Genomic DNA, 13,401 nt, shown 5'->3' with positions numbered 1-13,401 from the left:
AGCCAGCTTTTGAGTATGCAGATACCTACTTGGTGGAACTCATTGTTACTATCATTCCATTGCGGGAGGTAGGGGGAAGGAAGAGATAGGAGATTGCCTTGAGGATGCCTGCTTTCAGCCTCAGACAGAAACCATTTGGAGAGCCTTAGCTGATTTTTGGCCAAAGCTGAGCGTGATCTCACTTGGCCTGTTTTTTAGGATCTCTGGTTCTGGTCAGGAAGTGGGGACCCCATTGCTTATTTAGGTACTTCCATGAGTTAGGCGGCACCACTCCTCACCCAGAGTTGGACAGCCCTGGGAGTATTCTGAGACTAGAATGACAGCCCCCAGCATGGAAGGGTGGTCCTTATAAATGGCATTGTATTCTGGAACTGGAGTGGCGCCACCCACTGCGGAATGACATTTCCTGGAAATAGCATAAAAATTCCTGGATGGGAATGACAACCCCTAGAGTGGATTGACAGTCCTTGGCCTAAAGTGCTCATGGATAGAAATTACTGCCCCCAAGCTGGCATGACAGCCCCTGTGTGTAGCATACATATTCTGAGACTGGAATGACAGCGCCCATAGTGTAATGATTGTTCCTGAGATGATGTAAATTCCTCTGGGAGAGAAATAAGATAGATAAGATGAGATAAGTTTATTTTTATATCCTGCCCTCCCCCGCCAATGGCGGGCTCAGTCCTGGTGTTAAATGATGACCCTGGGCCCAGATAAACTACTCTGGGAAGCGAATGACAGCCCCTAGAGTGGAATGGCAGCCCCAAGACTGGAAAGATAATCCCTGGGTCCAGATAAACTGCTTTGGCACTAAAATGACAGGCCCCAGACTGGACGCAGAAAACTGCTCTGGGACAGAATGACAGCTTCCAGAATTGAATGGCATTCCCTGGGACCATTTAAACCAGGGGTGTCAAACTCATTTATTATGAGGACCTGATCTGATATAAATGAGACCTTGTTGGGCCAGGCTATGTGTATACCTATTTAAGATTAGGTAGCAGAGATATAAGCTTTATAAAGAACACAGACAAACACAATTAAATCTTAAAAAAAAAAAACACACCTTAAAACATGCTTAAAATGTTAGCACGTTGGTCTTAAAGTGCTTTCTTTGTATCTCTCCCATGGGATCCAGGAAACTGGGCAAAGGAAGCTCTGGCTCCTTCCTTCCTCCCCAGGGGACGAGGAAGGGGAAGGAAGAGAGGCTTGGCTCAGTAGCTCTGTTGCGCGATTGAGAGAGACTGGAAAAACAAGCTCTGCCGTCCTCTCTTCCTCTCCAAGGGAGGAGCCTCAGCCAATGGAGAAAATAGAGGTTTTGCTCTATAGCTCCTGTGTGATTGAGCAAGCCTTGCAAAGCAAGCTGTTATGCAGAAGAAAGCAAGAGATAGGGAGAAGGAAGCAGATGACAGCCGGGTGGTTGGGGGCCTGATAGGAGCCCTCCAAGGGCCTGATCTGGCCCCCCGGGCTGCATATTTGGCACATGATTTAAACTGCTCTGGTACTAAAATGAGAGCATGAAAATTATTGTAGTGGAATTCCAGCACCCAGAATAGAAAAATTATTCCTTGGAATGGCATAATTATTCTGAGTCTGGAAAGACAGCCTCCGGAATACAATGATAATCCTTCGGATCATATAAACTGCTCTAGGCTTGAAATGAAGGCCCCCAGACTGAAATAGTCCCCTTGGCCCATATAAACTGCTCTTGGACTGAAATGACTGCCCCCAGAATGGAATGATGGTCCCTAGGCCTCGATAAAATGCTCTGGGACTGGAATGACAGCACCCAGCATAAAATGTCAGTCACTAGGATTAGCATAAATGTTTTTGGACTGGAATGATAGCCAGTAGAATGGAAAGACAGTATCTAGGCCCAGATAAACTACTCTGGGATTGGAATGAAAGCCCTCAGAGTAGAACGAAGGTCCCTGGGCCAGGATAAAATGCTCTGGGACTGAAATGACAGCATGCAGAGTGGAATGAAAGACCCTGGGGATAATATAAGTACAAGCATGGAAGAAACTTTCAGAAGCAGCAATCCCATTTCCCCCACCTTTGCTTCCTCCCTTCTCCCTACACTCTCTCCCTCCTGCTGCCCCTTTTCTTATTCTCTCCATACTTGTCACTTTCTCTTCCTGCCCCCACACCATTATTCTTCCTTTTTCTGCCTCCCACCCCATCATTCTTTCTCACCATCACTCTCCTGGCCTCCTACCAGCTTCTTCCCCCCCATACACACAGAGAGCAGCAATGGGGACTGCAATACTCCCAGTCGCTCACCTGATCCCCCGCCCCCCACTCAGAGCAGAATGGCTGTGGTGGCTCTCCAGGAATCATGACAGATCTCTCAACTACAGAGATCAGTTTCTCTTAGGGTTACCAGCTCCAGCTTGGGAAATTCCTGGAGCTTTGAGGGGTGGAGTGTTGGTAAGATTTAGGGAGGGAAGAAAACTCAGCAAGACATGATGCCATAGAGTGTACCCTTGAAAGCAACCATTTTCTTCCACTGCAGTGTGGGGATTTGAACCCGCGTCTCTCAAACCCTGATCTGCTAAACCACACTGGCTTTCATAGGGTGGCTGCTGTTGAATGGTAGCAAGCAGTCAGACCTAGTTGAGTCACGCAGGATGAGTGATATCACTCAGAGGCTGCTGTGAGGCCTAGGGTTGCTACCCTCTAGGTGGAACCTGGAGATCTTCCAGAATTATTACTGAACTCCAGACAGCAGAGATCTGTCCCCCTGGAGAAAATGACTGCTTTGGAGGGTGGACTCTGTAGCATTATACCATGCTGAGACCTTTCCCCTCGCCAAACCCTGCACTCCTCGGATTTCACCACAAACTCTCCAGGAATTTCCCAACTTGGAGCTGACAACCCTAGCCAGGCCTGGCTTCAATGAATCCTCTCTCATGGGCCACAGTAGGGCTGGAAAAGGCTCTTTCCCTTGCTTTTTACTGCCTTAGAGCCTGTGGCTGCCTAGCAACAGCTGCTGAGGGAATGGGTTTTTTAAAGCTACAGGTTCTCCTTTGATCATGTGTGGATTTTTAAAATTACCCAATGTATTTTTTTAATTTCTCCCCACCCCCTGCAAAACTGGGCCCTTTTCAGGTTTTTGAAAGATCTGTGTTGCCCGTTCACAATATCCAAAGAAATACTGACCACTATTAGTCATCTGGGAATGCAATGGCAGCCCCCGGAGTGGAAAGATGGTCCTTGGGACCATACAAACAGTTCTAGGACTGAAAGGAAAGTTTCCAGATTGCAATGATATCCCCTGGGCCTAGCTAAACTGCTTAGAGATTGGAATGATGGCCCTTTGGAGAAGTCTAAGTGTTTTGGTATTGGAATAATAGCCACCAGAGTGGATGGACTGTCTTTGTGTGTAAAGTGAGTGTTCTGGGACTGAAATCACACCAATCTCCCTGTCCAAGAGCCCCGTGGCGCAGAGTGTTAAAGCTGCAGTACTGCAGTCCTAAGCTCTGCTCACGACCTGCGTTCGATCCCCAGTGGAAGCTAGGTTTTCAGGTAGCTGGCTTGAGGTTGACTCAGCCTTCCATCCTTCTGAGGTCAGTAAAATGAGTACCCAGCTTGCTGGGGCAAAAGTGTAGATGACTGGAGAAGGCAATGGCAAACCACCCTGTAAAAAGTCTGCCGTGAAAACATTGTGAAAGCAATGTCACCCCAGAGTTGGAAGCAACTGGTGCTTGCACAGGGGACCTTTCCTTTTCCACTGTCCAAGCCTGAGGGCATTATTCCAGGGGAACCTCACCTTTCTATGTCTGCCTGTGGCATGCAGGACAACTGAAATTACAACAATCAGAGTGGAAGTATGGTGCCTAAGAATCGGAAAAGTTGCAACTGCAATGATAGCCACCAAAGTGGAATGATTGTCCCTGGAAATGGAATCTTGGAGATTTTTGTGGTGGAGTCTGAGGAAGGCAGTGTTTGGGAAGAGGTTAGAGTTTCACAGTATGGTCTGGGAGACCCTGGTTTAAATCACCGTCTTGTGGAAGTTCCTGAAAGGGTTGTGCAGATAAGAATGAGGAGAGGAAAATAATCTAAGCTGCTTTGTTCCCCACTATGGAGAAAGGCTAGATATAAATGAATAATAAATATAGCTGAAAATGGAGGAGGGCAGATAAAAGTTTGGTGAATGGCTGAATAGAATGAGGGAGGAATAGAGGAAAGGGGGAGGAAGGGGAATAATGTGTGGGGATATGGGCAGGGTAAAGTGAAGTGCCACCCCACAAGTCCTTGAGGGTTTCCTACTATGTAAGTGGACCTGACCCACTGGCCAGCACTATAAATTGGGCCACAGTTTTCCTATGTAGAGGCTGGAGGGAGGAGAGATAGAAAGCTTATAGCACAGGGATGGGCAAAATGAGGTTGGCTGTTGGGTGGGAAACAAGAAGGAAGCAGCAAAAGGGGAGAAGCTATGGGGACTTTCAGGAATGGGAAAGAGAAAATAGTGGGGAAGGGGGAAATGAGATGCCTCCCACAAATTGCTGTGGGTTCCAGCATGTTGCTGTTGATATTGGAAATTTTGATTTTTATTACATGAGTAAAACTAGGAAACATGCAAAAAAGAAAAGAAAAGAAAGGGGGGACATAAAAGGCTTCCAATATTCTCTACAATAAATTCATTTTTGATTACAAAATTTTCCTTGCTTATATATAAAAACAAGAGCTTTCTCTCTTTGTTTTTCCTTAAACAATTTTTTTATTCAGAAAATCCACAAATCATCAAACCATCCTTATCCTTTTAATGCAAAAAGTCGATCACTAATAAGTAAAATATGTAAAATAATTATTCTTTCCCTAACCAATTCTATACTTCTAGTCATAACTACAGACTCCAACATCTTCCCTAGCCATTTTTCTAATATGGACATTTTTGAACATTTCTGTTTCTATGCATGTAATATTTTCACTGCTGTAATCGAGTATAAGAACAAAAGTCCATAACTTCTTTCCAATCAATTGTCCATAAAACCTAACAAAAAAGATCCTGGTTTCAGCTGAATCTTAGTCTTTAGAATCTTCTGCAAATTCCATATCTTTCTCTTTCCTTTGTAAAAAAAAACCTGGCCAAAAGTAAAATAACCCTCTCTCTTTGAAATCTTCATCAGTTTCTTCTTGGATGGCTCTCAGTATCAGACAATACTCCTTTCAAGTTCATAAAATTAACCCAATATGATAAGAACTGCCTCTTGAGTTCTTTGTCAATTTCTTTGATTTTATTTTCTACAGCAAACATTTTTTATCTTTGAATTGCTTAACTTCAAATTCCTTCTCATTGTGTTTCATTTCTTGTTTAGATTTCCCAAGACTCTGATGCATTCTTTTCTCAAAAGCCTCTGTCTTGTTTTCAAGATTCTCTATTAGTCCCATTTATTTGAGTAATTTCTGCATCATATCTGATGTGACAAGTTGGTCTGATAAACCTTTCCTTTCAGGATTCATTCTGGTATTCATTATAGAATAAGACCTAAAATGCAAAAGGATAGAAATAGAGAATGTTTTCAAATCAAACACTTTCACTTTTAGCTGTTAGTAGTTTTTGGCAACAAAGCATTTTTAAAAGCCAAAACACGTACTCCAGAGTGTTTTCAAATCAGTTACTTTCAGTTTTGGCCATCAGCGATTTGAATCCTTTTCATTATGGCAATCAAAGTCAGATAGCCCCGGAATATCTCAGAGTCTTATCTTCTATTGTATATAGTTATTCAATAACAAGCAATCTTCTGAAGTAAAGATAAGAACAGTCTCACATCATATTTGTCTTCACAGCCAAAAAAACTTTCACACATGCACACTTTTAGTGAGAATAAAATTAAAGATTAAAAATTAGGAATAGAAAAAGTAATTAATCCCTGATCCAATTAGCTTTCACAGTTAAATTTCTAGCTTTCCTGATTTCTGGATTACATTTGTTGCCAAAATTATTGTTTCAGAAAGTTCTTTAAAAATTTTATAATCCCATGAGAGAGATTACTAGTCTCTTTTGCCTTGAAGAAAATCTTTCTTTGTCTGTAGATAACAATGTCCATAAATCTTAAGAAGTGAAGAAGGTCAGGCCTCAGTCCTTATCAGGATTCCAAATGCAGGAGCAAAGTTGTAAATTCCAAGACCTCAGATGGCTCTACCTCGGGAGCTACTGCTCAACAGAAAACATCCAAGAACACACTAAAGAGGTATGAGTGGTTTATCTCTTTGATCTCCCTTTTATCTAGGGGGAATCTGTTGGCCAGACAGCCCTTCTAGTTGATAAATCCAAGCGGGCAGCTGAAGCAGCTGAACAAAGCAGGAGTCAAGTATCACCTTTAAGACCAACCAATTTTAATTAGAATGTAAGTTTTCATGTGCTCTTAAGCACACTTCATCAGACGAGGAATCCAGCACAGTGAGCAAAGCCACACATAGCTGGTAGGCAGTGGCCCAGAATGCAACATGGTACAGATTTAAGAACTAATGACAGTGAAGTAAAATTATCTGGTAGGCAGTGGTTTAGAATGTAAAATGGTACAATGACAGAATAGTAAAATTAACAAATTGAGCAAACCTTTGATCTGAGTAGCATGAGCATGCGAAAGCAACAAAACAGTAATATGTCAAAATGTGAGATTGTCTGTCAAGAGAAATACATTGGATAGTGATGTTCTTGTCCACCTAATTTACTTTTTAACATATAAACATAATTCTAGTTTGCCATAGGAAAAAGGAATACAATAGTGAAAATGGGTAAAGCATATGTAATGAGATATACAGCCAATATCCCTATTTTGAGTATGTCAATACAAATAATTATACTGATACACAATTCTAAAAGAGAAACACATTGGAATACTGTGGATGTATAGCTATACTCACTGATTATAATTATTTGTATAACTAGAATTATGTTTACATGTTAAAAAGTAAATTAGGTGGACAAGAACGTATTTCTCTTTTAGCTGTATTGACACTCTCAAACAGGGACTTTGGTTGCTTATCCCATTACATATATTGAACCCATCTTCCATTGTCAATGACAGACAATCTCACATTTTGACATATTACTGTTTTGTTGCTTTCGCATGCTCATGCTACTCAGATCAAAGGTTTGCTCAATTTGTTAATTTTACTGCATACTGCTGTTTTGTTGCTTTTGCATGCTCATGCTACTCAGATCAAAGGTTTGCTCAATTTGTTAATTTTACTATTCTGTTATTGTACCATTTTACATTCTAAACCACTGCCTACCAGATAATTTTACTTCACTGTCATTGGTTCTCAAATCTGTACCATGTTGCATTCTGGGCCACTGCCTACCAGCTATGTATGGCTCTGCTCAGCTATGTATGGCTTTGCTCACTGTGCTGGATGCCTTAAGAGCACACGAAAGCTTATGTTCTAAATAAAAAGTGGTTGGTCTTAAAGGTGCAAGTTGACTCCTGCTTTGTTCTTCTAGTTGATAATTAGTTGTATTGTGTCTTCACTCTCTGTGAAGACATCAGCCTGCCATTACATCTCCACTGGAACCTCCCAGTGTGTTATTTCTAGTGCATACCCTGTTTGCAAATGAAATACACTGGCAGCTTTGTGGTAGTTAATGGTAAATGCATAATACCATCTTCTGGAGCTGAAACAGAAAGCCATACAATCTTTTTTTATGTGAAATGCCCTGGAATGAACCTTTTGGGTCAGTTAATTGTTTGTTGGTATTATAATTATTATTATTTAAAGCAGTTTAGATTGCCTTTCCACCCAAATAGGGTCACCAAGTTGGTGAACTTTTAAACATTAAACATTTGAACATTAAAACAATATTTAGAATATATAAAATAATTCAATAAAAACACATAAACACAGACACACACTATCAACAACACTATGGAGGAGGGCCAAAACAGTTATGGGCAATGTTCCTTCTAAACTGCAGAGTCTTGTGAGCAAAAATTCTACTTTGTGAGCTACTGGTATTAAAGTTGTGAGCTACTGCATAAATTATTGTGCTCTGGGGTCAATTTTCCTGAGCTAAGATAAAAATGTGTGAGCTAGAGGCTAAAAATCTGTCAGCTAGCTCATGTTAACTCAGCTTAGAAGGAACACTGGTTATGAGGGATATGTAAAAACAGAGTTTTCTCCAGCTGCTGGAACACATCAATATAGGTGAATCATCCTGAGTAGGAATATGAAGTTTTGGCATCATGATCAAGAAGGCCCTTTCTTGGGCTGCTGCCTATCTAGCCTCAGATGGCAAGGCCTCTGAAGATGAGGAGAGTGGATAAGTAGGGTTCATATGGGAGAAGGCAGTCCTTAAGGTATGTTGGTATAGGCTTCAAAGGTCAGTTCAAGCATCATTAATTATAGCGTGGAAGAAAACTGGAGTGATTCTGTCTCTATGACCCACCCCAGTCAGCACTGCAGTTTCAGCATTCTATACAAACAATAGCTTCCAGACATTCTTCAAGGGGAACTCCACATAAAGCACATTGAAGTAAATCTAATCTAGATGTTACCAGGGCATGCACCACTGTATATTTATCAGCTTTTCCCTGTAGCTGTATGCAAAGTTGCTGCTGAAGTTTCTGGAAGGAACCAGGAAGTTGTTCTATTTCCTTCCTGTATTTGAAATTCTTGTGCAAACCATAAAATGCTATTCAGTTTCTAGGAAGCTCATTGTGTATGGTACCATACTGTTCTCCTGGAATCATGTTATAGGCATTCAACATTGTGCCCACTCCACAGTCATAATGGTTCATCTGCTCGTAATGTTATCTTCCACTCAGCAGTCTGAAAAGAAATATCTGTTGTTTGATAACATGTTGCAGCAGTTGACAAGATATCACCTTGTTGTTGTGATTAATCCAGCTCTTTTGCTGAATCTACAGTGATCATTTTTGTTGTCATTAATATTAGTATGCCCAGTATCACTTAGTGTTGCTGTGAGGGACAGGAGGCTACTCTGCCCCTGCAGGGGAAAACAGCAACTCCGCTGAGCCTGTGGGAGTTCTGCTTCAGCACCCAATCACCTTTCTGAGGATGTATGGAATGCTGGAGGAAAGCACAGCAGGAGTGAGTTGAGAGCTGCAGTCATGGTTTTGGGTCCACTTGAGCAAAACAGCAGACAATTTGAAGGGAACCTCTGCCTAGCGGCCTGGCAGAGTGGTTTAACTCTACCTCTTTGAGAGAACAAAGTGACTGACGGATTGTTAGGCCTAGTTCTGGTGATAAGCAGATCTTGTACCATTTAGTATGCCTCTTGGAAAAGAGCAGGCTGGTGTGGGTAGGATCCTGGGTGCGTGAAAGTCTCTGAGCAAGTCATTTCTCAGTGAAAACTTGGTTGTAGCTGTAAGCATTAAAGAGAATTCAGACCATACTCTGAAGTTTAAACTTATGTGCCTCAGCCATGTTTTTCCTTTGACAGTCTAGAGATCTGTGTTGTTATGTTATTTAAAGCCAACTTGTACATAAATAAATTTCTTTGTTAGTTATGTACAGCTCATATCATTCAGTGATCTCTGTGTTGTACTTGCTGATTACAAAACTTACCTAATGGCTACGGCAGTGAACCCTAAGGGAAGAAGAGAACATGGGTGTGTGGGGATGGGCGGGGGAGGAGAAATCAAAACCTTGAATCAAGCACTTTTTTTTGAAGGGATGTACAGGAAATGTTGGATCCCACTAATCTGGCAGAAACAGCGGCCGGGATCGCCTCTGGTTTAGGAGTGGAAAGGGAGGAACTGCAGGCTTCCTTGCTTTCAAATACAATGCTTCTGATAGCAGTATCTGAGCAGAACTCTTTCAAACTACAGGGACCATAATGCAAATTGTTAATAAGCTGTTTTTCAACTGTTGCACTGCTGTTTTGGTTTTCCAGAGCATCCCTGACAAGTGTCTGTCCAGCTGCTGCTTAAAGACTGCCAGTGAGGGGGTCGATTGCACTGCTGAACACTCTTACTCTTTAAAAGTTTTTCCTATGCCAGTCCTCTCCTCTGCTGCCCTCCTCTGTGGCAGCCCTTCTAATACTTCGAAAGAGCAATCATGTCTCCCCCCTCAACCTCCAGACTGAATATCCCCAAGTCCCTTAGCCTTTCCTCATTGGGCATACTCTCCATGGTTACTCAGAAGTAATCTACAGTGAGCACTGTGACAACTGCTCTCTACACATGCACAGGATTGCAGTTTTAGTTTAAAGAAAGAAGATATTGGATTTATATCCCGCCCTTCACTCTGAATCTCAGGGTCTCAGAGCAGCTCACAATCTCCTTTATCTTCCCCCCCCCACCCCCACAACACACACCCTGTGAGGTAGGTGGGGTTGAAAGAAGCTCTCCCAGAAGCTCCCCTTTCAAGGACAGTTTTGTGATAGCTATGGCTGACCCAAGGCCATTCCAGCAGCTGAAAGTGGAGGCGTGGTGAATCAAATCCAGTTCTCCCAGATAAGAGTCCACGCACTTAACCTCTACATCAAACTGGCCCTCCTTTCTAACATCAGACTTTCTAGTTAATACAATTTAGACTATCCCTGAAGTTTCCAAGGGTAGCTGTGCTGGTCCATAGTAGAACAACTAGATTCGAGCCCAGGAGCACCTTAGAGACCAACAAGATTTGGGGGAGGGGGCACAAGCTTTCCAGCATTAGAGCTCCGATTAGATAAAAGGAGTTTTGACTCTCAAAAATCTTGTTCTCTAAGGTGCTGTGGACTCAGATTTAGTCATATAAATCAGTGGACTCCTTTCATCAACTTAATTTATTAACTAATATCATGTAACCCCTGCCTTCCTCCCCCAAAAGGATACTGATAGTTTGACACACTCTCCCCTTCTCTTTTATCCTCACAACGAACCTATGAGGTAGGTTAACTCAGAGTATATTACTAGTCCATGGTTTCCCAGCAAGCTGCTAGGGCAGAGTGGGCATATGAATCAGGACCTCCCAGTGCTGATTTGGATGCCCTAACCACCAGCTCCTACTAGACACACTATATTTTAATGTATTCTTTTTTCCTAATGACAAACTAGAATGATGTTTATAATGTATGTTACATGTTCAAAAGTAAATTAGGTGGACAGGAACACCTCTGGGAAAGGCATGTTCTCAGTTTAACCCAGATTTGCAAGCAACAGAGCAATGAACAGCCTCCATTTATTGCCTTATGACACTCTCACCATCATTCTCCCATTCTAACGTTACTATTTTGTTGGTTTCCTAAGCAAATGCTATCCAGACCAAATGTTCTTTCAGTTTGTTAATTTCACTATGAGTTGTTGTTTTTTTTTTCTAAACTAAAATCTCAGTATTCAGGTTAAATTGCTGTGTTGGCACTTTGCGATAAATAAGTGGATTTTGGGTTGCAGTTTGAGCACTCAGTCTCTAAAAGGTTCGCCATCACTGCCCGGCCTAAGCCATCAAGTCAGGAAGCCCCAGTATGGACCTACCCACTGCCAGAACCACCATGGTCTCCCAGAGAACCCCAGGAGCAGACAAGGCTAAGGCCTTGGGCAGCAGCTTGGAACAGGTGCAGGAACTTGTACTGGGCAGCCTGAGGCTTTCCCTCTGCTAATGAAAAGCCAGGAGAGACCACTAGTTCATTGCAAGATCTGAGCCCCACCACCAATGAGTAGAGTTCACTCAGCTCTACTCAGCTCCTGGTGTGAAGAACAGGATACAGCTGTGACAATTTAAAACAAACAAACAAACCCTGTAATCCCTCATCTTCTCACATAGAAGCAATGGCGTGCTTTCCCCCCAAGATTTACATTAGAATATAAATCTAAATGGTTCCAGGGTTGCTAATTCAGATAGTAACTGTAGTGAAATGCTTAACAAATCCATCTGTTTTGAAGACAAATGTTTCCTTATGGCCAACACACAAGGAAGTTGAAAAGTTTCTTTTTAAAAATCCTTTTCCTGTTGCACTGCTGCTTTAGAATGAAAGGGTGAGATACAATTGAAAAGTTAACTGAAATATGAAGGACTGCCTGCTCACAGTAACTGATTTGGTAACAATATTTTCCAATGTGTGAGTCCAAGCAAAACCTATGGAAGTGGGTCCCATGCTTTTGTAATTTTAATTATTTTTGAATGCTCTCTTGTTCCAAGTGGGTCCCCAGACCAAGTAAATTTGGACTTGTGAATCACCATAACAAAAAGGTTGGGGGATACTGTGTAATGCTTCCTATGTCACATCCATCCTTCCACACCCTAGGGCATATAAGTACTATATGTTAAAATGCATTTATATTTTCCAGATGGTTTTGCTTGGGAATTAGTTTAAAAAAAAATCTACCAGTTACTGTAGATCTAACTGTAGAAGCAAAAAGGAATTGCTTTGTCTAATTTTCATTATTGAAGTGATGTTATAGTTATTAATAATTAATACTATAAAGGTAAAGGTAGTCCCCTGTGCAAGCACCAGTCATTTCTGACTCTGGGGTGACATCGCATTTGCACAGCAGACTTTTTTACGGGGTGGTTTGTCATTGCCTTTCCCAAATTGATACTATACTTCATTACATAATATAATTTTTAAAACTCCATCTGTGAAGGATGCAAAGAATTAATACAAAAACTAAATATATGTCCTTAGGTACATATAAGGCATCAAATTGCAACCAGCTCCTGGTGGCCTAGACAAGGAGCAATTTACAAGCAGAGGTAGTTTGCCATTGCCTTCGCCTGCAGGGCCTTCCTTGGTGGTCTCCCATCCACGTACCAACCTCCTTAGCTTCTGAGATCTGAAACTCGGGCAGTACTATGCTGCCTTCCATCCTATGTCCTTCTCCAGCAGATTTAATATTTGCTTCCCTCACTATGCAGGCACTGACACAACGCTTTGTGCAAAGGAATATGATCTTAATAGCATGTTGCAATGCAAAATACTTGGGTTATAACACTGTAGTCAAAATCATTTCAATAAAGAGTTAATTACTCCAAATTGCAGATTTAGTCATTCATTCATTCATTACATTCGATTTATATCCCACCCATTCTACAAAGACCCAAGGTGGCAGTTTCCTTAACAAATTCCAGGCTGACCCAAACCATTTTGGCCTTAGAGAAAACAGATGCTCCTGCAAAGGAAAATATAATAATAAACTGACCATTTGACACTTTTAATGCTGACCCTCATCTGCTGTCTGACGAATCCATCGTTATAGAGCCAACCCGAAACATTTTTTTCAGCAACACAGTCCATATGTTTGATACTGTCGTAAACTGATAGCAAAACCTCTACCACTACCTGGGGCTGAACTGAGAAGTTTTCTATGTAGATTTTTTAAAAGTAGGCTGCTGGATTACTGGTATTCTAGGCCAATATAAGCAAAGACTGCAAGATTTTTACCTGCATATGATTACAAAGAAAAACAACCACAAAAAGTCATTTCATTTTACAGTTCAGAGCATCGCGTA

Source organism: Heteronotia binoei, chromosome 13 (genome assembly GCF_032191835.1).
Source record: "Heteronotia binoei isolate CCM8104 ecotype False Entrance Well chromosome 13, APGP_CSIRO_Hbin_v1, whole genome shotgun sequence".
NCBI lineage: Eukaryota > Metazoa > Chordata > Lepidosauria > Squamata > Gekkonidae > Heteronotia > Heteronotia binoei.
Note: the sequence above shows the minus strand (reverse complement) of the source record.